Source organism: Hemicordylus capensis, chromosome 4 (genome assembly GCF_027244095.1).
Source record: "Hemicordylus capensis ecotype Gifberg chromosome 4, rHemCap1.1.pri, whole genome shotgun sequence".
Lineage (NCBI taxonomy): Eukaryota > Metazoa > Chordata > Lepidosauria > Squamata > Cordylidae > Hemicordylus > Hemicordylus capensis.
In genome coordinates this window covers 281,653,462-281,677,416 of record NC_069660.1, presented here as the reverse complement: position 1 = coordinate 281,677,416, position 23,955 = coordinate 281,653,462, and the positions used below count along the sequence as shown (strand labels likewise).

General features: G+C 43.4%; 1 long non-coding RNA gene across 1 annotated transcript in view; it reads left to right on the top strand.

The window, feature by feature from the left end:
- Positions 1 to 999: 999 nt before the first annotated feature.
- Positions 1,000 to 23,955, top strand: part of LOC128322094 (uncharacterized) — a 118,478-nt gene continuing 95,522 nt past the window's right edge. Inside the window, exon 1 of the long non-coding RNA XR_008305519.1 lies at positions 1,000 to 1,063. This is a non-coding gene — a long non-coding RNA (uncharacterized LOC128322094). The remainder of the gene's footprint in view (positions 1,064 to 23,955) is intronic.

Here is a 23,955-nt window from a genome sequence, read left to right as displayed (position 1 = left end):
TAGATGCTCATTTGGTGCTCATATGCCCAAAGAATTGGGTTTTCTAAACATACAGGGCAAAGGTTCTCAATATTGGGCTCCAGATGTTGTTGGACTACAGCTCCCATCATTCCTAGCTACAATGGCCTTGGGCTAGCAGACTACAATTGCCATAATTCCCAGCCACAACAGCCTTTCAGATCTGTCTTCTTCAGATCCCTTATAGCAGGAGTTCAAAAGGCCATTGTGGTTGGGAATTATGGCAATTGTAGTCCAACAGTATCTGGGAACTCAAGATTAGGAACCCCTGCTATAAGGGATCTGAAGGAGACAGAAGTTCAGCTTCTCCCATTACCATGTTGCAGTAAGGGGGGGAAACTGTACCTGCTACAGAACATTAAAAACCACCACCCAATTTCTGAATAGGACCAGAGGGCTCCCCATGGACCAGGATTGTGAAAAGTTGCCATATATACTAGACTTGGGTTGCCATCAGCACAAGGCATCCTTGGACAGCTGCAATGGCCCAGAACCCTAGAGGGGGTAATTGGCTGATGTCCCTTGGAGAGGATAAGGGCCAGTCAGCAACTGGCAGACATCAGCTGTATGGGATCCCTTCAACCTACCATAGTGGTGGATATGGGTTTCTTTCATTCTCAGTGGCCAGCGGCAACAGCAGCAGCATTTTAGCCAGCAAATGCCAATGGTTCCTCCCCCCTCACAATTCCTCATGCAGTGTTATGACATTATGTGGGGCATTATGGCGAGAGGGGTGGCAGCAGCAAAGAGGGCATGCAGCAGATCTTTATTGCTGCTACAGCAATGGCAGCAAATGGTCAGTGCAATCTGCATATCTTTGAGCCTAATAAAAAATAATACAGGCAGTACCTTCTTTATTTCATGGCCAAATGGCCCCACTGTTTACTGGGTTTTTTTCCAACTGAAATGCCACGTCATGCATCTTATGAAGTGTGCCCTAGTCCACAAAAGCTAATGCCACAATAAATCTGTCTGTGTTTAAGGTGCCACAAGATCCCTTGATGCTTTTATTCCATTCTTCTGTTGCCTTCATCAATGCATGACAGTAAGTTCCAATTTTTGCTACCCCAGAACATAGTTCCCAGTAATAAATAGAACTGAGATGTAATTTAATTTCTTTCATGGGGGTTACAGCTGGATTTATTTATTTATTAATGTATGAGAGCACTGTTTCTTCATTAGTTTTGTGGGTTGAATTTAATACCACAAGTTACAGAGTGCAAGTTTTTATAGACTTTCTTTACAATTGGAAGGGCAGACATATAAAAGGGGGCGTAAAAAGGGTCATTTGTTTTCGAAAGCTTTACTGCTGCAGTTACATATAGTTCATGGAAGTGTAAAAATACCTGTGCCCATATTAGTTCTGCCATATATTTTAGCTTTCTCCTTGTTCAAATAAATCAATGGAAATAGCAAAGAAGAAAAACAGGTTTGGTTGTGATAGCCTGTTTCACAGCACTAACGGAGAGCTGATTGTCTACTGGACACAGAAAGTCTAACATGCATTGATGCATTTAGTGTGTTTACTCAGTGATTTCAAAAGCATAATATTTCACAGCAAAGGCATCATCTCATACCGCGCGGGAGAAAAGCAATGGTAAACCACTCCTGTGTCCTACCAAGAAAACCACATGGCTCTGTGGTCACCAGTGGAGTCAACACCGACTCGATGGCACAATCTTTCATTTTATGAATTATTCTGCCAACTAACATTATCAGCTGCTTGCGAATGTGTGAAATTTGAGTTTAGCATGTAATCTGGAAACCCACCCCTGTTTGGAGAGCACATATTAGCAGCACAGATGACAGTGTGTTGACATTTGAAGAAAGTAGCTTTTGGACACTGCAAGCAGCGGGCTCAGGAGGAACAGCTACACCCTATCATGCAAATCCTTCATTCTTAGTGTTCAGATTATTGACCCAAATGCCTCTTTAGGTTGATTGTGTCAGTTCAGCTGCCACACAGTTATGTGATGCACACATGCATTTAATAATCTCAGTTCTGCATAAATATAATCAGAGAGATGGTCTTATAGTAGCATGTATGAATTGTCCCCTTTGTAGGGTACACCCTGGTTTGCATCTGAATGGGAGACTACATGTGAGCACTGTCAGATATTCCCCTTAGGGGATGGGGATTCTACTCTGGGAAGAGCACCTGCATGTTTGCATGCATAAGGTTCCAAGTTCCCTCCATGGCATCTCCAAAATAGGGCTGAGAGAGACTCCTGCCTGCAAGCTTGGAGAAGCCACTGCCAGTCTCTGCAGACAATACTGAGCTAGATGGACCAATGGTCTGACTCAGTATAAGGCAGTTTCCTATGTTCTTATGACCATGCTATATCTCCAGGGACTCAGTCAAAGAATGTAGGCAAATTGCTACGCCGCTCTTCCTCAACTAACTTAAGATAACTAAAAACTCTGGTGGTGTGGTCTCATATCCTCTTCCTCCCCTGGCATATTTGTAATGATGTGTTTTAAGTGTGAGCTATATTATTCTGCTACAGAGCTTGCCTTTTTGTTGGTAAAAGCTAAGCAAGTGCCTAGGGTAGCACAGCACCATTCTTTGGTGGATCTACAGCCACTGGTCAGGAGATAAATGGATACTGTAAAGGAACGCCACTGGAGTTTGGGAAATTTTACTCACTCACCCCTGCTCCAGTGCAGTGTCCGGTAGTCACTGCCACAATGCTCTGCTTCCAGAGAGAACTCAAGTTGTGGCCTGAAGCAACCTTTGGAGGATCCCCTCTACCTCCACAGAGTGGGAGCTGGGCTCAGTTCACCCCTTCAGTTAAGTTTCCCTTTAAGTAGCTCAACCAAGCGGTCATCTCATGGGGAGCTGTAACTCCAGAGTCTCTGAGCAATGGACACAAAAGGCGAGATTGTTCTCTCTAGAAGATTATGTTATTAATCTACAGGAACCAAGGTGAGTAGAGGAGCAGGTAGGCATTAGGAAAATAAAGCAAAAGTTATTTCTAACTCCTAACACATTCTTAAGTCTAAAGCAAAGGATGGTCCAGCAAGTAGATGGAAAATAGCTGACCCATAACAAAAGCAACACACAACTTTCAAAGAGTTTCTTAGGCAAAGCGCCTGGAAGGGCAGTGAGCCTCTTTCACCAATCAAGCTAAGCCATGAGGGCTCAGGTTGACAGCTCCCCAGCCAATGAGGAGGGGAGATGCCCCAGTGAGTAAAGGCAACTGTGGGACTGACACCTGTCCATGGTTCAAAGAGTTTCCGGTAACTGTCTTTTCAGGATAGGTGAGGCACAAAGTAGCTGTTCCTCCTGGGCTAGACAGGATTAGGAGATTGATGAATGACAGGTCTGGCAGTTGCTGTGGACATGATGCTCTCACTTCAAAATGATAGAGTAACTCCCATCATGCATGTGGTTCCTTGACATATACTTTCCACCATTTTCTGGAAACAAACAAGTACATGACTGGGAAAGAGGGGCCAGTGTGTTGACTGTTCCAGCTGAGAGATGTGCTCCAGGATCTCTGGCAATGTCTCAGAGGTTTGCTGGGGTGGCAAAGTGTCGTGCCAAAAAGGTGGTACTCTGCTAAGTAAAATGATACTATTCAGGACTAGTCCATGATTGGCCTGCATCTTTGAGGCCGTGATTCAATGAACCACTGACTGGGGGAGGGAAGCTCTGTCTGGGCTGATAGGCCTCATCCTTGGCATTCATCTGGCATCAGACACGGGGGGGCGGGGGGGGGGTCAATGCCTGGAAGAGGGTCCATTTAGATCCTCTCCCATCTCTCCCCAGTCAGCATTTCAGTGAAACACTGGCTGGGGAGGAGAGGGGAGTGCCTTGTGCTGCCAGCCAGTGAGTACTTCATTTGCTGACTGGGTGTGGGAGTGGGCAAGGGGGTGCCCTGGCTGAGGGTGAGGGGGTGCCTTGTCAGCCTCCCCCAACCCTGGCAGCTGGTGGACAATCGCCCCCCCCCACCCGCTCCATAGTCCCTACACCATGGAGGGACCATGTGTGGAGGAGAGGAATGGTGCACTAGAGAGTCTTCCAGGAGAAAGAGCACTGATGGTGGATGGCAAAGGTAGACAGTGGTAGACAACTGGCCATGTGGCCTCTATCAACCACTTAAGAAGGCTGTCTCAGTCTGTCTCATGGATGGACAAGCCCTGATACTACCGGTGGTTATGCAAAAGATGAAGCAAAGATAGCATGCCTATTGTTATATGGACATAACAAGGGACAAACAATAAAACAAGGTATTCCAGCAAGGCCTCACAAGGTAGAAAGTGGAGGATGGGGGACAGACTGAACACCAGAAATCCATTATGAAATGGAGGCTAGGAAGGAGGGGATGACTGAGTGTTCTTGCACACAATTGCTTGGTTCATAGCAGCATCATTTCTCCCTTGCTCATGACAGCAAAATGCTCATAACAGATTGTCTAAATTATTCATCATGAGCAGAAGGTGTAATATTGCTCATCGCTGCAAACCTTGCAGATGTGAGTTGAGTGTTGGCAAGAAAAGTTGCGGCTTCTGCTCACTGTGAATTATTCAGCCGACCTGTTCACCTTGATCATGGAGCCCTTGCCATGTTTGGATGGGGTTGTAGCTCAGTGGGAGAGCATCTGCTTTGTGTGCAGGAGCTCTTGGGTCCAATCCCTGGCATCTCCAGGTAGGGCTGGGAAAGGCTCCTGCCTGAAATATTGGCAAGCCACTGCCAATCAGAGTAGACAACACTGAGCTAGATGGACCAATGGTCAGACTGGGTATAAGGCAGCATCTTATGTTCCTATGTTTTACTTGTAAGCAGAGCAATCAAGGGCATCAGCTCGGTGAGGCATTGAAGGGATGGAGGACACAAACTAGGGACATCACCAGAAAGCAGTTGCACAATGGGTGGGCGGTGGGGATGGTGGTGGGGAGATCAATCGATCGATTGATTGATCAATCAATCTTTATTACGGTCACAGACCAGCATAAACTATAAGGGTGATTACATGTTAAAAGTGAGAGTAGATAAAAAGTGATTGCATATAAAATGGCACACATTAATACTAAAAGGACTAAAAATACTAAAAATAGTAGATAATACGCCAAAAGCATGGGGGCCTAAGTGCCTGAGAAACTGTAAAAGTCATAAAAAGTATGAAAGGCATAAAAGAGAGGGCATAAAAATGGATGTAATAAAGTTAAAAGACACGAGGGGACAGAAATATATAAAATCCTGAATAATAAAACTGGAAAACAGACAGATTAAAAGTTATAAAGTAAAGTAAAAAGGGAGGCATGTGAGCAATTGCAGGGCTTGCCCAGAGCCACCGAGAGTCAGATTAAGGCTGATAGGACTCACTGCCTGTCATCCGCTGACGAATGCTGATCGCAGCCGCACAGCACCTTTCAACGCTATACATGATGGCAGGCTTAGAGTCAGAGAAGTAGCAAGGGACTGTAGAATTGGCTCGGGCAACCTGGATACTTGCTTAGCAACGGAAGGATGAGGGAGGCGCAAATGTCTCTATAGAATGAGCAGTAGAGGAGAACATGCTCAGTAGTTTCGATCTGCCCTAGGCCACAGGGGCATAGTCGCTCTGCAAATGGGGTCCTTCTATAATGGCCTTCTAACACTGCTGAAGGGAGGCCATGACAACGAGCCAAAGTGAATGCCGTGGTGGGGAGATCTTATTTGTCCCCAGGTTGTTTAGCCCCATTGAAATCTTCTTGTTCAAATGGGGCTAAACAAACCACGGGACAAATAAGATCCAGCACAGAAGTTCCAGGACCTCTTATCAGGAAATGAAGTATTTATGGGATTGACAAGGAGTTGATAAACAGAGCTGTCATATTCTCTTGATGCCTGTGTGCATCATGAGATATAATCACAATAGGTATTATTATCAGGAGGAGTGAGTGGGCTGTGTGAAGGCACTCTTTCTTAACTCATCTTAATTTGCAGACTGCTGGTATGTACAAAGCAAATTCTGGTTGTAATCAGATCAGCCATCTGATCCAGAAATGAATAGGAAAACTGTTTTTATGGGGACTAATTCATGTTAAGCAAAAAGGATTTTAAAGCCCCTGTTCATTAATGTATTGTTAACAAATGGTTCGTTTCTAAGATATATAATGGTGAGGGTATTTGCCACTTTCTGCCTAGTAAATGTATGAAATGGGCATACGGAGGCAGGGCACTGGTCTGTCTTATCCAGGCTTGTCTACACTTATAGGCTACTGCTCTGTAGGGTTTCAGGTGGGGATCCCTTTCCCAGCCCTATTGCGGGTCCATTAACTTGAGATGCTGGTCACTGTGTTTGGGTTCTTCTGCATGCAAAACATGTGCTCTACCACTGCATTATGGCCCCTGAGAAGACCTGCCCAAAATATACACAGGAAGGCTCTGATTACCCGTTATGTGAGGAGTGTTTGCTGCACATGCTAAAAGGCACTACAGCCTGGTACCTGTAGTGAAATCTGGAACTGAGCCCTGGATCAAATTAAACCTTTGGTGTAGATTTGAAAATGCTACTCAGAACAAAATGATATGTCCCCCCCCCCCCAACATTCCAAAGGGCCACCTTTCAAAGAGAGCATTTTCTCTCCTTTTTTTGTATATAAAAGAGCAGAGTTATATGTATTTTGACGGGCAATTAATTGTAAAGGCTTACCGCAAAAAAGATTTACTTGAGGTTCAGCATAATAATCTGTTGGGCATTTGCTATTAATCATGGTTGTTGGCTCCTGTCTCTACTAATTAGTACACTAACTTATTATTAAGTCTCTTAAAGATTATATGAGATCTGGGCTGTGTTACAGAATTGTTTGGGGAATGAGAGCACGCGGATATTTTATTGCACACCTACAAAGCCTGCTGCCGATTGCCTGGGTTTCTGGGCAGTTCTAATCTACATCTGACAAGGAGGGATGTCTCTCTCTCAGTATCTCACTCTAGCCATCCGTAGTTATAAATGAAGGCTCTTTATTGTGCAACCTATAGTATGTCAAATCAGTCATTTCTGGGGCACTGAATAAAGGTCTCCGAGCTCAATAATTCAAAGTGACTGGTACAGTAGTAAGTGAAGTTTTAAACAACAGTAGACAAGTTGGTTAGAGCCTTTGGAGACGCATGCTCTGAATAAAAGGGTAACCTTTGCGAACTTTGAATACAAAGCTTTCAAATGGATTTCATATGAAATATGGGGATACGGAAAGGCGCTATTCAAGGAGGGCTGATTAATTGAGTTGCACTACTTTGTAAACCTTGACAATGCTAAAAAATGTATTGATATGCTGCGTAGCCACACCAAGACAACAAGATCGACAGGAAAGGCAGGCTGGAGAGGCACAAAAGAGGCTCTTGTGAACACCTCTGAAGATACTTGGGGCGAATGAAATGTAAAGCCAGGATTTACAAATATTATGCTGGTGTACACTGTTATTGCACACAGATGGTGGGTAAAAAATCCTGTTCAGATCCAATAAGTGGTTTAAGATGTGCAGTAGAGGTTTCTGGAGGGAGGCGAGCATTAGAAACCACCTGGAGCATGTGGTAGAGATTGTATCCATCAATACAGCAGCTGGGCTGAAATTACAAAGAGCACTGCTTTTCATCACACTTATTTTTAATGCATACATTTCTCCTGTCACCGGTACTCTGGAGGCAGAAAAAATGCCGACAACAAATACAAATGGTACCCATTACATTATATTCATACTTGTGACAACAGAGGCTAGGATCCCAGCACTACAGTAAATAGTGCACATTTGTTGATTTAGTAGCACTGTGCTGAATTTTCTCCAGTTGTGACTTTCAAGCAGAAACTAGTAATTTTGGTGGGGTAGACTCCCCCCCCCCTGGAAAAATGCTTAGATTGTGTTCATATGCACCTTTTTCTGTTCCTGTTTGAAAGGATTTTTTTCTCCTGGCTACCACTTCATTGATGCTGCTATTATCCTGTCTTTTGCTTTCTTTTTCCTAAGTTCGTCACCCAATTAGGGATCATGCAGTTTAGGGAATGATGTCACCTAGCAATTAGAGTTGACTACATGATGATGTCACTGAGGGCTAGGAGAGGGAAGAGGCAGGCAAAGGCATCCCCAGCACAGCATCCCTCCAGTGGCTGTTGCTGATGTCTATCTTATGTTTCTTTTTTAGATTGCGAGCCCTTTGGGTATCCATATAAACTGCTTTGGGAACTTCTGTTGAAAAGCGGTATATAAATATCCATCATATTTATACTGGTATCATCCATCGGCTGTCCTGGATCAACTTGTCTGACCCGTGCCTCATCACAGTATCCTGTTCTAGGTTGAGCCAGGGTCTTCACCAAGGCAGGTATCTGGGAGGGATACAGATCTCAGCTCTGGGAGGGAAAGGGTTCAGGACCTCAGATAACTCCAAGCAGCATATTGCAATATAACAGGGATGTTGCTGCAATGCTTGCTTGGACCAGACTGTGGGTTTTTATGGTTGCTGCCCAAGTAGAGTAGATTGGCTCTGCCCCTTCCCTGGGGAAGGCTCTATTATTTAAAGCAGTCTTGCCTGAGTTTCTAAACATTGGCTCTGGCAGCACTGAAGGGCCCCTACTTGGGTTGGCACGCCCTTGAAGGATTCTTCTGAGTTTGTTGGAGGATAAAAGCCATTTCCTTGGGTTGTGGTAGGGATGAGGGCTGTGATTCCCCTGGTTCTTTTGGCATGCAGGTCCCAGCAGTGTGAGAGCCCATCTGTGGCTTGAATCATAGGGTCTTCCCACCCTGTTTCATCCCCTGAACTATCCACCTTGTCCTCCAGCTTTTTCTTTGGGGTGGGGGGAGTTTCCTGGATTTAGGGTCATGACACTCAGCAACCATAGAAGTTCTTAAAAATCCTGCCTCTCAGACTCTTAAAGATCAACCACTCTGTTGAATCTGGATTTTAAACTATGTATATTGAACTTAAAGTAAAGTGTGCTGTCAAGTCTATTTCTTCTCCTGGAGTCCACAGAACCCTGTGGAAGTCTTTGGTAGAATACAGGAGGGGTGTACCATTGCCTCCTCCCATGCAGTATGAGATGATACCTTTCAGCATCTTCCTATATCACTGCTGCCCAATATAGGTGTTTCCCATTGTCTGGGAAACTTACCAGTAGGGATTCGAACCAGCAACCTTCACTTGTTAGTCAAGCATTTCCCTGCTACACCACTTAAGGTGGTCTATAATGAACTTGGGGTTAGTTAAATAATCACCAAATATGTCCATTCTGACCAAACTGGGTTTATTATAGGGATGAAATGTCATCTAATATTAGAAGATGGATAAACATTATATAAAAGCTTAAGCAACATAGGTTACAAAATACAATTACATTTTTGAATGCTGAACCCCTCTATTTCAAAAATGCCTTGGAAGCATTTTGCCTGAAAGACACTTTATAGAATGGGTTTCATTGATGTACAAGTTTGTAGCTAGGTGGTTAATCAATTATATTATCTCAGAAGAGGAGATTTCTGTTTAAGAGGAAGAACTCAAAAAGATTGTACTGCTTGTTGCCTCATCTCTGCACTTTGATGAAAGAACCCATAGCTAAAGAGATGAAAAGAATATTAAAGGACCTTTTATTGGTAAATCAGAATGGAAAATATCCCTTGACATATATGATGTAAATCAGATCCTGAGGGTTGTTTTTCCCTTGAAGTGCTATTTCAAAAGTTGGATCAATTTACTCTTATTTCTGGTTACCAAGTAGATTGTACTAAGTCTAAATGGAAAAGTATTAATATTGATCATGAAATAGGAAATGTACTTTAAAAAAAATCATATTTTAAGAATTTTTTTCCTAATTAGATATTTAGATAACTGGGGGGTATACACTTACATTCTCTGCAGCGAGCCATCAATCCAAGGGAGAGAAATGCATGCATCTTCCACATCACAGTACATCCTGCCCACACTGCTTCCGAAGGTGGGGAGGCTCTGTGCCTACTGAAGAGTACCATCACTAGAGTGCTAATGCACTCCTTGGTAGGCATAGAGCCTCCCTGCCTTTGGAAGCTGCATGGGTGGGATGTGTAGTGATGTAGAAGCAGGTAGCAGGCCTTTTCCTTGGATCTGCTGCTTGCTGCACAGAATGTAAGTCAAAATCTTTGGGTACTATTTTTCTTTGGTCAATATTGTAGCTATCTTAGCAAGAGATAGAAATATCTGACCATGTGAGCAAATTATTGATGAAATGGAAGGGAACCATCTATAATTGCTTCAGTATTTTCATATTCAAATTAAAAGTATTTTCCAAGCTCTGATGAAAAAATATGGGACAATACGTGAACTAACAGAAGCTGAATGTTTACTGAGATCTACAGTTCAGAAAGGTTTGGTGAGCAGATGGTATTTATTATGCAGAATTCAACAGCTACACCATTAAGTTATATAGGAAAATGGGAAAGAGTCTTAGGAGAAATATATTCAGAGGAAGAATGGGTTATGGCTATGGAAAAATAATGTTAAAACCCTTATTAGAATCTCACTGAAGTCCTATTCACACTTTATGTTCAATGCGCATACAATTTATGTATGGTGTATGTACATACAGATCTGTACAGATGTACAGTTATTCTCGCATTATGTTCAACATGCATAAGTAGTCCACTTCCTATCTGTAACATGCATTTGAGGGGGAGTGTATCCAGCTTCACTTTTAAAATGAACACATGTGCCATAATTCACCCCAAAACATATGCATGTGTATAGACACCTGACATACGTACACTATAAAGACTGAATAGAGCTTTAGAGAATGAGAGAAGTTGCAACTCCATTGGTATCTGACTCCTGTCATTTAAAGCATATTTATAGCCTTCAGAGTGATTTATTTTGGAAGTGTCAAACCTGTTTTGGTCTTACTTGACAGCAACACATTATTGGAAAGAGATTTTGCACAAGGTTAATATATTATTGAATATGTTCTCGCAAATACTCCTAAGGTAGCTTTATTTGGTTAGCTGAATGATTCGGTTTTAGTAGATGACTTAGAGATGGTGACATGTCTTTTAATAGCTGCCAGAATGTGTGTAGCAGAGAACTGGAAAACCTATGATACACTGATTGTGTTAAATTGGTTTAATAAGTTGTGGGCTATTACCTTTATGACTAAAATAACTTACTTATTTACAAAAGTGTGACAGAAGGAAAAGAAATAGATTGAGAGAAGTGTGTGCTGAGAGGGTGAGGTTCACTGAATATTAGAGCACTAAATTTAAGGTAATATACCCTTTTGCATGATGTTCTCTCATATAATTGGGATGAAGTTTGTGTTAAGGGTTAATATCTATCTATCTATCTATCTATCTATCTATCTATCTATCTATCTATCTATCTATCTATCATATTTCAATAACGCCTGATATAAGCAGTGTACAAGTTAAAACAAAACAAATATAAAAATATAAAACAGTTGAAATTCATAAAACAGGTACAAAATCTCAGTGAGTAAAAACATATTAAAATTTAAATTTCCATTAAAAGCCAGGGAAAACAAGTACATCTTCAGTGTCCTCCTAAAAGCAAACAGAGAAGGAGATGCTCTTATTTCAGCAGGGAGTGCATTCCAAAGCCCCGGGGCAGCCTCAGAGAAGGCCTGGTCCCTAGTCAGTGGTAAAGGCCCAGTGACCAAACGAGTCAGCAGCAACCATAACCGGACCTCTCCAGATGATCTTAATAGGTGACAGGGTTTGCGACAGAGAAGGTGCTCTCTTAAGTATCCTGGGCCCAAGCCATTAACTACTTTATAGGTAATAACCAGCAGTTTGTATTTCATTCAGAAACATATCGGCAACCAGAACAATTCTTTCAAAATTGGTGTTATATGGTCCCTTCAGATAAACCCAGAGACCAATATGGCTGCTGCATTCTGTACCAAATGTAGTTCTGAACAAAGGCAGCCCCACGTAGAGTGCAATACAGTAGTCAAGCCTAGAGGATACCCGCATAGGTTCCACCGTTTTAAGGTCATTTACCTACAGAAATGGACATATCTGGCATATCAGCCAAAGCTGATAAAAAGCACTCCTAGCCACTGCCTCAACCTGAGAAACCAGGGAAAGTTTGGGATCCAGGAGCACTCCCAGACTACATACCTGATCTTTAGGGGGAGTGTAACCCTATCCAGAATAGGCAGATCTAAACCCTCTCTCGGGTCCTGACCCCCTAGAGACAGTACCACCATCTTATTTGGATTCAGACTCAGCTTGTTATCCCCCATCCAGCCCATTATGACCCCCCATCCACGCCATCCAGCCCAAGCAGGCATTTAGTGGGTCATGACATTTCCTGATGAAGTTGGTATGGAGAAATAGATCTGGGTGTCATCAGCATATTGATAACACCCCAGACCAAACCTTCTGACGATCTCCCCCAGCAGTTTCATATAATATTGTGAATTTTAAATTTTTTCTAATTGTATAACATTTCTCTTTTGATGTAATAAAGATGAATACAAAAATTAAAACAGAAAAACTGATAAAAGGCCATTTCCCTTTGTGAAAACTCCCTGGAGATGATTGAAGAGAGGTGAATGAAGATATACACTATCTCATGCCTGCTCCAGGATCAGCTCAGAGTGAGATGGACCAGACCTGCCCCTTTTTCTGGAACTATTCCCTGTGGTTAGAAGAAATAAATATACTCCATGCAAGGGATGTATTGTGTTTATTATTTCTGGTTATTTTGTTTTGGCTGCGTTAAAGAATCCTGGTTAAAAAGTTAATCATGATTAGTAAGCCCAGAGGAGCTGACTGTGTGATATTGGGGCCAGTCACATGACCTACCATGCCTTCCCCCAGACAATCCTTGTAAGCCAGGTGGGAGCATACTCCTCGATCCCACACAATCAGCCCTGCTCCATGCAGTGCAGCAGAGCAGGGTGGATTGATCTGAGACTGGGACTCGTCCTGGCATCTGTGAAGCCCACGATGCTGTATTTGGGGATTCCCTCAAGAGACGGGCACTCTAGGCACCCATCTCTGTTTGCGGCCAGGCTGGAATTAGCTCATGCTCAGACACAAGCAGGTAGCCAGGGATAACGGAGCACTGGCTAATAGTTGGGCTTAAAAGCCCTAGCTGCATTAGGCTGTGCATGAGAAGAGCCTCACTGTGTGACTGGACTGGTTATTTCTCCTGGTTAAATGCTGGTTAACTGGAGTGGTTTGACCAGGATTGACCTGAAATTCTGCAGTCACACAATCAACTCCGCTGGGCTCACTAATCCTGATCAACTTTTTAACCAGGATCCTTGTGATTGTGTGAACACAGCCTTTGATGTTGAGTTCAGTATTGTAAAATTGTGTTTTAAAATCAAATTCCTTCTTCTCCTCTCAGCCCCCACCCCCACCCCCTGCCGAATTTCCCTTAGTTGATCCTGTTCTGGGAAAAGGAGGAAGAAGCTGCTGAATTAAGGATGGGCACATTGGATTTTGCCCAGAAGACAATAGGGCACAATGATTCTGTAAGAGTCTCCCAGAGAAAGAGAGAAATATACAAATGCTGATAATAGGTCAACTAGTACTGACTTGTACAATGAGTGTCTAATGGGTTTTTAAGTACTGGGGAAATGGCACATGTTCTAGCTTATATGCCTCTTTTAAAGGCACAGATCTTCTATCTTTTTTTTTTTTTTTAAATGGCAATCCTATTGCTGGAGGAAGTCACCAGCTCCTTGGGCTCTGCATCTGTCCTGTCCTTTTTTCACTCACCGGAGAAAAATAAAAGAAGAAGGGGAAAAATGCAAGTCCAATATCTCAGGGTGGTATAGTGGATCCACAAGTGACTTCATTCAAGCAAAGAAATCCATTTATTAAGGTGCTCTCAACAACATTAAGCAAGCCATATTGCACATATAGGGACAGCTTGTGCTATTAAGTTGAATGCCTGCATTGTGGGTGGTAAGGAATCAAACCGTTCCAAGAGAGTGTTATGGGAGGCTCTGGGCTACACGGACACACAATACCTCCTACTGCTCCGCAGCAGTTCAACAGGATGTGCTTGCTTAGAACACAATGTGTTCTTCCTTTTGACTGCCATATCCCTGCCTGCTCTCCTCAAACTTTCACTGTTGAAGCCAATTAATCCACCCATTATATTACTCCCACTGACACTAGTTCCCTATAAAGGAATAGTCAGAGTACTTGTGAGAAATTAGTGCATAGCACTTTAACTGGTCTCCATTTAAAATTCAGGTACAGTTCTCTTACTCTTTGCCCTTTGTTCACTTTCCTCAAGGAAATTTTTTAATAAACAACAGCCTAATATCTGTAGCTCTCTATTTCTGTCCATTTTTCTTGAGAGAAAGTATGTCGGTTCAAGCATAATTCTAAAGCATGCTTTGAAGGTGGGACTTACTGTAAGGCTTTTGGGAGCTGATTTTGTGTGTCTGTGTGTGCCAGAGCCTTGAGAACTGTCAGCACAAAATAGAAGTTTCAGGAGGTGAAATCAGTCACAAAATGGCAGGCTGTACAGAAATTTAAATTAAAAGAATAAGGAATTTTAATATTGAAACCCCTGAATTCCCAGAGAATTTTGTTGCAGGACAGGAGTGGGGCAAGAGAAGCTGTTTTGTGGGACAATAAACTGGAAAGGAGGTAAAGGTGACTCTGAGGATGTATGAAATGGTGCAGCCATGCCACCATTCAACCAGACAATCAGATCTGCAGTGAGGGTTAGAAGGGAAGGGAGGGAGAAGCAACACCAAATGTCTGGAGAGCTACTTCAGAGAAGGCTGGGAGTTATCGGTAGCTCCTGAGCTAATGCCTGCCCCAGTTTATACAAATCATAGTTTAGATTTGCCTTTTGGATGTATGGGCAAGCCATGGTTGGTATGGGTTCCTTCTTCCCCCATCTTCTATGAGAATCTACAAATGATTCTCAGCAGACTCTGTGGGTAGCATTCCAAACCATGGGCTGTTGAGTTCATATATAATGTGAGTGCAGTTTGTCCAAATTGTGGTTTGCAAACTGACTTCAAAACGTGGCTTGAGAACTTGGTTTGGAGGCCACTTGCAAAGCATGGGGCGATTCTCACGATTGCCGAGAGCAGAAGGTTGCTTTTAACTCACCTCCTCCCTCAGATGACTGGGTTCTTCCATTGGGAGGTCATCACTGTAATGGTGCCCATGCATGTGCAGAAGCCCAAAACGGGCTGCATCTTGGAGGCTGGCAGGTGGGGTGGAAGGAGCCTCTGCCACTGTCCCCACTGCCACTGCTGGTTTGTTTTTCAAGATTAAAAAAGGCACTAAGACTTCATTTTCCTCTCCTCCCAGCCTGCATTTAGCACTTTACTTGTATAGGGGAATCCTTGCTGGATTCCCCTCTACAAGTATATCTGTCGAGCCCCTAGAGCTGGCTCATGAGGTGGCTCAAGCCAAACCAGGCTAACATCCGGCTCAAACATCCCTAGTACCAAAGATAATGGTTTGGCACAGTGAAGAGAATTTCCCACCCTCCATCGAAGTAAGTGTCCCCCCAGCAGTGTTTTTCATGCAGTTGGAGCAGTTTGTTTTCCTAACAATCTGATCCCTGATAATTTCATCAGTAAAGTTGGCAAACTCACAGGTTACACTTAAGGCACACAATGCTGTGACATATTGATCAATAGATTCACCAGCCCCTTTCCCAGACTGCAGGCTTTACAGCGGGTTTTTTGTGAGGCTTTACTGCGAACTCAAAGTTGTCTCAAAAAAAGACACAAAAAGTGGAATTTTTTTACCCCAGATATAAATCGGGCTAAACTCTAATGTGCAGTGAAAAACCCATATTTTGTGTAAAGTGCTCCCCAATAGCTCGCAGGGACTTCGGGGTAAATCTGCCAGCTATGTGAACGCATACCGTCCATTCTGGAGGAGATGTGAGCTAAAGGTTTTTAAAAGCCCTGTGTGAAAAACGCCCAGGCAGTTGGGATCTAGAATAGAACTTGTAATCTTCAGCAATCACACTCAAAGTAGGGCGGAAATGATCATCTAAGGCTTGAGGAGCAGCTTCATGAGGGTTGGCATCCCATTCCAAGTAGGTAGGAAAGGGCAAATGATTATATATTGTTTGGTCTTCAGGGTCCTGGCAGTGAAGCAATATAGCTTTCTGCTTTGCTGGAGTGGAGTGGATCTGTATAGTGAGGAGGTAATTACATAAATAGAACCTCCATTTTTTTCTAGGGAAGAGCAGGTTTTCCTAGGGTGGACAAGAAAAAGGTGGTGGTGGGATTTGAGCCATGCTGCTGTGGGCATCCAGTGAACAACAGAGTTGAGGATCGATAAGGAAAAAGTACCTTTAATGGTTGTGCAGGTCGAGAAGCTGGATAAACAATCAGCAACCGCAACAGTAGATTGCAGCAGTTCAGGAATGTAGGCCCAGTAATGCCATTAAAGGAAGATGCAGAAGCTTTCACAAGCTTTGAAGGCTCACACATATAGCTGGTTCAAAACTGCATTGCCAATTGTGTTATAACTGCTTCCCTTGTAAACATGAAGAAATCTTGTGCTGGTTTAACTAAGATTTTATTGAGAAGCCACTCCATCTTTCTCCTCTCGTTTCCCTCCTTTTTCTTTTGGATGCCACCCACCACACTATCTACTGGATCCCCACTAGAACAAACATCAAAGCAACACAACACAAAAGATAACTAGATAGAACATAACAGCATGAGTTGCCAGTAGTAGTTGAAGGTTAGATCATGCTATCCATGAACCACCTCATAGTCCCTGACTTGCTTGTCCATGTGACACTTCATGTCATGGAATTTTATTTATTTATTTATTCAGTTTATATACCACCCTTCCTAAAGTAGCTCAGGGTGGTTTACATTAAAATTAAAAAATAAACATAATAAAACAATTAATTTTTTAAAAACCCAAACTTTAAAACCAGATTAAAATTAAAATTAAAACCTAGACATCATTAAAAGCCAGGATAAAAAGATGGTTATTAAGGCTCTCCTGAAGGCATCCCAGAAAGATAATCCTCTCATATCCATGGGGACCATATTCCACAATCTCGGGGCAACAACTGAGAAGGCCCAATCCCAGGTCGCCTTCCAATGAACCAGTGGCACCCCAAGATGGACACCTTATGATGATCTTAATGAGCGGTGAGGATCTTGTAGAGAAAGGCAACCCAGACCTCAGGTAACCCAGACTAGGGATGTGTGAACTGGTTTGAATTCAAACTGGTTCAAAGGTTCAAATTCGAACCGAACCAGCCATCAGGTTCGAGCTGCAGGTTCGAATTCGAACTGAACCAGGCGGTGGTTTGATTCGAACTGGTTTGAACTGGTTTGAACCAGTTCAGACATCCAAAAATTGGTAGAATGGTAGCTGGCACCCAGGGGTACCTGCCACCCAAACCCCAAAGCAATTGGACACTCCTAGATTTTTTATGAATATTTGAAATATTTCTAATTATTTTTCTCATAGAGTATAATGGGACCAGAACCAGCCCATGTACCCTATTGTGGAGCACCTAGGGGCACAAAAGCAGGGTGGGTGGTAGACAGACAGGGGTGCCTACCACCCACAAAACCCCAAGGCAATTGGACACTCCTCTAATTATTGGTGAATTTTTAAAGTATTTTTGAATTCCTCATAGGGAATAATTTGGATTGCAGCAAATGTATAGCTTCACATTGGGGGAAAAGGGGTGTCCTAGAGCAGAGTGTGATGGGTGGTAGTTCCTAGGGTGGGCAAGGAAGCTATCAGAATTATTTGAAAGGAATTGGGCAAAGGGCTGATTTTTAAGTGATTTGTGAAGTTTATGTGTCTTTAAGGTTAGCAGATGAGAGTGGATTCATGGTTTGTCATTGAAAATCTTATATGCTACCAAAGAATCTACACTCAGAACACTTCAGAAACAACAAAACCCAGTACCCCATGGGTTAGCAACTCATGGGGGTGGTTGGCACCCTCTTTGCACTAGACCACCACTCACTCTGGGCCATCCCAGCACCCCACAAGTAGCTTTAAGGTTTTTCTCCATAGGGAAGAATGGAGGTTTCAGCAGCCCCATAACTGCACTTGGGGGGTGCTGGGGTGGCCTAGAGTGAGGGTATTTTAATTTTTAATTTATTTTAATTTTTTTGAGGCAGTTGTATGTGCTTATCTGGTGTTGTTTTGATATGTGGTTTCAGTGTATTGTTTAGGGTGTCTGCTTGACTGAAGGTTGGGCTGGACAAATTCTTACAATCAAATAAATAAATAAACGTCCCCAGGTATTTAAGATCATGCCTCTGTCCTTCCTGTTTCCTGTATTTACAGCCACAGACACAACTGGTTGTAGGCTACTGAGCAAAATGTGAAGCAGCTCTTAGCCTAAGTGGGAATCCATGCTTTTCTGTTATTGTTGAGGCTGCTTTAGGTAAAGAGTGAGGGGGAAAGCTCTTCTGTACTCTTGCATCAATTCTGTGAGTCTTTCTATTCAGCTGGGGTGTCAGGGGGAGGGAGTCAGTATCAGTGCTGCCATGGTGATTTAATGGGTTTGAGCTTCAGATTCTCCCAGGATACAGCAGCCTGATTGCAGTCACTCTTGCACAGGTCAAGAATCATATTAGTTCAGGCCAAGAATACATTATGAGGAGATGAATTTCAGGATTTTAGCAAAGGGCTTATTCTTGGTGTGAGACATTCCGATGCTGATGTAGAAAAGGAATTTTAGTAAAACGAAACACACGGCATCCGGGCTTTAACCCACTGGAGACATATCAAAAGGCCTTTATGCAGCAAGACATCTTAGATCCAACTGGGACATTAATTCAGCAGAATTAAGTGGTAAAGCTTTTTTTACTGTGTTTTCACACTTCAAGCAGCAAGTAAAAATGTGCATGTTTGGCTGCTCCGACACATAACCATGCACAAAAAACTCACCATCCAAAGTGGCAGATCAATGAGATGACTAGGCTGAATAGGGCCAGCCCTAGACTTTTTGTTGTCCTAGGTGAAGTTTGACTTTGGCACCCCACAAGCCAAGTGCAGAGTGCTGGCTTTAACCCCCGCTCATTTGTGGGGTTGAATGACTAGCCAGCACTGGTTTGAAGAAACAGTGGGAGAAAGTTCCCAGTCTATTACGGGGGCAAAACTCTAACACTTCAGAGGTGAATAGATGCTACTGTTAATCTGGAAATCCAGTCTGAGACAATTTATTTTTGGAAATGAATGCTGAGGCAAGGAATTCATGTTCATGAGAGGGAGTGCAGTTAAGATACTATCTATTTATTGGGGGCTGAGGTGCAATGAGCAAAGAGGACTGTATTTGGGGGGCAGAATGTGCAGGTCCTTTGCAGAGAAGGGTGCAATCTTGCATTGTTACACCACTGTGAAATACTTCAGGATGCAATATAAGAGGGAAAGAAAGAATAATTGGCACTATATTCTGGCACTGCTTATTTTATTTTATTTTATTTTATTTTATTTTAAAACATATTTTATATCCTGCTCTTCACCCCACCCCCCTCAAATTGGTGCTCTAGGCGAATGTTGAGGTCTGCCTAGTGGATGGGCTAGCCCTGTGGATGAACCTTTTCCTCTGATATGCTGGTATTGTTAAGTAAGCTTTGTGTGTATGAGATACTTTATGGGCTTCTTGGCATGGAGGTTCTTTCCCTTGCTAGTTTTCTTGCCAGGAGGAAAGGAAAGGTCGTCCTCAGCAGTTCTTCTTCCTCCAGCTTTGGGACATGGGCCAGACAGTCCTTGCCCTCACCTCTGCAATCACATGGCTTGTAAAATTGCAACCCAAAATAGAGGAAAGAAAAAGTGAGGGGTACTGCCAAAGACGCTTTAAGCTGAATTGCTCAAATAGCATATTGATATGACTCCGCTTTTTAAACTTTGGTGCTGGACTTGAAGCTTCTCTACTTGTGAGGAGAAAATTACTGGGATTTCTTTTTTTTCCACATTAATGCTTCTCTCATGCCGTGACTTGTTCCACATGACTTCTTTCTTCGTTACTGCGTTATTTTTAGCTGGCAGCTTTGTAGTGTAGGCTTACCTGTTAGCAGAGTTCATACAGATAACCCCTTTTCCTGCTCCAGACATATAACACTTTTAAAATGCCAGTAAAAATGCATATGGATTGATGAGAAAAAGAACCCTCAAGAAGAACTGTGAGATAATTCAAGTTTGTTTTTGTTTCTCAAAGATCTTTCCCTTTCTTAGGACATGAAATTGAGTACTGTCTGTGGAAATAACCATATTTTCTTAGAGATAGCTTTAATTCATGAATTGTTCAGTAGTACCATTCAAAATTTATCTTTTTATGACTGTAAAAGATGTGAATTCCAAAAGATGTGAATTCATGCACACGAGGGCCATAATACTGCTTTATCTTGAAGACAGCTCTTGTCATGCTTTTTACTACCTACACATATTTTTACAGGAAACCTTGTCTGGTTTTGCTATTCTTAAGGTAAATGCACAAGGAAAGACAGACACTGGCCTCTGTTTCTGGGAAAGTTATTAAAAGGATTAGACATCCCTGTGTCTTCAGGGGCAGTTGCGCTTCCAGTCTGCACGCCATAGATAACGTGAAAGATGGATGAAGTGCTTTCTAAAGCTCCCTCTCCGTTTCCCATGCAACTCATGAAGCAAATTTTAGGTGATATCCCTTAGCAGCTGCACAGGTGTACAAGATGTACAGGTACAAGAAAAAGCCAAGACCCTGATCCAGATATAATCCTATGTACACAGGAATGAAGTTTCCCATCATGCTGTTTCCTGATTGTTCCTTCAGTGTTCTCTGTGAGCATTCCACTCCTCCTGAGTTCATTCCCAAATTGGAGCATGCACAGTTTGCTACAGCATTTAGTCCTTTCTACTCATTTGCATGATCTTCCATTGTCTGAGATTGCCACTCCTTGCCCAGCCTGATGGCTCCCCAGATGACGCGCCTCTTTCTTCACTCCCCAGTTAGCTAGGAAGGAAGTGCTATGGTCACTTCTGCTCCCATCACCAAGGGAGGCAGCTCAAGGTTTGATGTCACAGGAGAGCATCTGAGTGGGCAGCAGTCTGTTTGCCATGTGGCTTCCTTGGCGGTGGGCCCTGGATTTCCCTCAAGAGGCAGGGTGCCTCTTGCATAACTGCATGGCATGCTATAAGGACATAGGAGAGGGAGCCGATGAAGAAGAGGCGGGAAAGCTGACAGCTGCATTTTCCAGTGAGCTGCATTTCCCAGTGACAGCCAAAGGGGGCCAATCCAGGATAAGGAAAAATTGAGTAGTTGACAAACCTCGGCCCTCTCATATTCTGAGGCATCAAGGGAGACAAATGTGACACTCCCTTCACATTATACTGATGCAGAAGTAGACACTGATACATTAGGTGGTGGTGTGTACAAGGCAGCAGTCGTGGGCACCACTCCATCTGCCTGCTGCCACCACCCCTCTGGTCTCCTCTTTCCCTTTTAAGAACATAAGAACAGCCCTGCTGGATCAGGTCTAAGGCCCATCCAGTCCAGCATCCTGTTTCACACAGTGGCCCACCAGATGCCTCTGGGGAGCCCTCAGGCAAGAGGTATGTGCATGCCCTCTCTCACCTTCTGTTGCTCCCCTGCAACTTGTGTTCAGAGGCATCACACCTCTGAGGCTGGAGGGAGCCTCGACTTACCAGACTAGTAGTCATTGATAGACTTGTCCTCCGTGAATTTGTCTAAGCCCCCTTTAAAGCCATCCAAGCTTGTGGCCATCACCACATCCTGTGGCTGAGAATTCCATAAATTAATTTTAATTTCTCGCACTGTGCGAGAAAGTACTTCCTTTTCCTGATCCTACATTTCCTGGCCTTCACATTCCTGGGGCATGCTCTGCTTGTCCATCCCCTGCCATTCCTGAAGAAGAAGCCTGCTTCTCCATTTCTGTATCCTTCCACAAGAAGAAATGGAGGATAGACATGCTATTCTGAGGAGACACTCTGCCTGAAGTATCTCCCATGAAATGGCCTTTGCTTCCTTTATTTCCTTCTCTGGGAAGAGATGATGATGGAGAAGCTAGCTGCTGCTGCATGGGTGGCAGTGGCAGACCAGTGGGTGGAGTGGTAGGACATGACTGAGTAGAGGAAGGGATGAGGAAAGAGAAAGCCCGAGGGATGGTGGACAGTGCTGGCTATCTGTTTGCTGGTGCATCTGCAATTCACTACATTTCACCTTAGGGGGCCGAGTATGGAATTTAATTCATTTGTTCCAAACCTTGTTGATTAATCATGGCCTGTTATTCCATAATCCTTCAAAATATAATTCTTAGTAGCTCTTTTATTTATATTAGCTTTTCTACAGCCTGAAGCTCACAATTTTATAGCCTTTTCCTCCTGTTGTTGCTACAAGCTTCTGTCTAGTAAAATATCAATGATGTATTAGTAAATGGCACCATTTAAATATTTACAATATTTTGGAATGCATTTTTTAAAAAAAATTCCTGGGGTTTATGCTTTGCTCCTTGAAATCAAAATGTGCAAGATGTAAGTCATCAAAATATATTAGCTATCACCTATACAAATAACATTTAGGAGCAAAGGAGCTAGGGCAGGCTCATTTTAATGAAGGTTGTGCTAGCATTTGACCCATACACTTTGGTTCTCAATTAAAATGACAGTTTAATTGGCAGTTCTGACTTAGAGTTAATTAAATCTAATAAGGAAGAAACATTTATACATAGTAACTGGCAAGTTGCTGCTATATGACACTATTCTGCCTGTTACAGAACTGGATGCAGAGGCAGAGTTGAGATTGTGGAAGTTGATGCTCCTGTTTTGCTTGACTCCATATATATTGTTGTTCGCGGAGAGAGTTCACTCTCCCCTCCATCATGGCAATCATTCATTTTAGAGGGGAAAGAATCACACAAATGACCCTCTGTGCAATTTATGCGGACAGAGGCGGCCCTTCCATGAGGCAAGGTGGGATGGTCACCCAGGCAGCAGAATTTGTTGTGGCACCAGCAAGACAGCAGGATGCCTTTTTGACCTCTGCTTTTTAAAGAAAGAGGTGTCATGAGCTGTTTGCTCTCCGTGTTGCTGTCCCCTGTGGTAACCTACTATATTGCAGCAGAGGCCTAGACCAGGGTTTCTTAACCTTGGGCCCCCAGAAGTTGTTGGACTACAACTATCATCATCCCCAGACATGGCCTTTGTGGCTGAGGATGATGGGAGTTGTAGTCCAACAACATCTGGGAGCCCAAGGTTAGGAAACCCTGGCCTAGACCATTGAGGCCCTGGACACGCCCCACCCTAAGGGATCATTAGTTGGCCTTTCCCTGCAAGAGATTTTCTGGCTGAGGGAGATCTTGCCATGGTTTGATGTGCATCTCCTGCTTATGTTACGTCTCCTGACAGCTTGGTATGACCCTTGTCCTGCTACAACTCTTGCCTCTCATCTGATTCCCGATCCGGCATTGACCTCTTGTGTGGCTTCTGACTTCGGCTCCTGTCTTGACCCTCTGATTGGACTGTCAACCCGGCTTGACTTTCCTGCCTGTTCCTGGACCTTGTCTCCTGCTTTTGCCCCTGGTTCCGCCTTCTAATGGACTCCTTGGCTTGACCTTCTTGCATGTGCCTGACTGGAGTATTGTTTGCCTCACAGCTCCAGCTCCCATATTTGCTTGTAGAAGATCTTAATGGTCGGCCAATTTTTCCCCATGGTTGTTAGACCAGATATCTGTTGCCTCCTTGGAGAAACTTAGCAAGGCTACTAATTCACATTGTTTTTGATGGGATTAAGCAGCCTATGCACAGGACTCCAACCGGTGTGAGTTAGGAGTCCTGTTATTGTGAATGAGTAAACCTGTTATTTCCTTCTGTTTCCATGCTTGCAACATGGTGGTAGGCTTGGGCCCAAAACGTTTCAGAGGCCATTATAGAGGCCTCCGAAACATTTTGGCAGCCAAGGCCGTTTCGGTGGCGGGGGTGGGTGGGTATTCCCTTAAGTGTGTGTGGGGGTGCACTCACCCCTCCCGCCACATTTTCCCCGCC